Here is a 911-nt window from a genome sequence, read left to right on the forward strand (position 1 = left end):
ATATATATATCTAAAATTTTTGATTATTTATATGAAATCATTTAGAACCAGAATTTATAAAAAAATTAAAATAAACTTAGACTCCTTAAATTTCATTTGAAGTAGTTTCGGTTGTACACTATTTTAGTATTTCTATAAATGCTGAGATTAAAACGGATGAATATAACTAAGCGGATATTATTTAGGCTCTTTATTCATTTAATTTTTATATTTATTTATATAATTATTAAATTTTTAAATAGTATTAAATATATCCGTTGAATTTCAAAGTGCCTGTGAAATACACCTAATAAATACAAAGTTCTGCTAAGAAGTGATTAGAAAGAGTTTGGGAATAGTAAAGAACAATAAAGAGAGTCTTTTATTAATGACATGAACCCCTATTATAAGCAGGGATCTTAATATTACAAAAGTATATAGTAGTGCCATCATCATTAATTTTTTAGGGAGATTTTTTATTATTATATAGTTATTCACATATAATAAGGCTGTGGACTTATTCAATCAATTAGTAAAGTCTTGATTCTATCGATATATAGTCTGAAAGAGTGCTCTTTGTCGATCGTCTTAAAGGTTGTTTATGCCTTGCGGGAGCTTCTCTTGGTGTCTTCCATCGATCGTTTGAACAAGAAGCTTTTCTTGCCAGCCATAAAACGATTGTTGAAGGAACTATTCAATCGTCTGTATCTTCTTCATGTGTCGTCCATCTGCCTTGAGATTCGTACTAATATTGTTTTTTTTAAAATAAAGTAGAAATACCATTTATATAGAAAATCCTATATAATTAAATATGAAGATTAAAATATTCTATATAACGCATATACTTTGATATCTAATTATATGCATTTAATATATATATACGAAAGCAGAAAAAATTATGTCTATTTAATTGATTTATATATATATATATA

At 25.5% G+C, this 911-nt stretch overlaps 1 protein-coding gene across 1 annotated transcript in view; it reads left to right on the forward strand.

Annotated features, from left to right (window-relative positions):
* LOC110028539 overlaps positions 1 to 911 on the forward strand; it is a 4725-nt gene that overhangs the window by 1048 nt on the left and 2766 nt on the right. The gene's annotated exons all lie outside the window — the stretch shown is intronic.

The sequence above is a fragment of the Phalaenopsis equestris genome, unplaced genomic scaffold (genome assembly GCF_001263595.1).
Source record: "Phalaenopsis equestris unplaced genomic scaffold, ASM126359v1 Scaffold000513, whole genome shotgun sequence".
Taxonomy (NCBI): domain Eukaryota; kingdom Viridiplantae; phylum Streptophyta; class Magnoliopsida; order Asparagales; family Orchidaceae; genus Phalaenopsis; species Phalaenopsis equestris.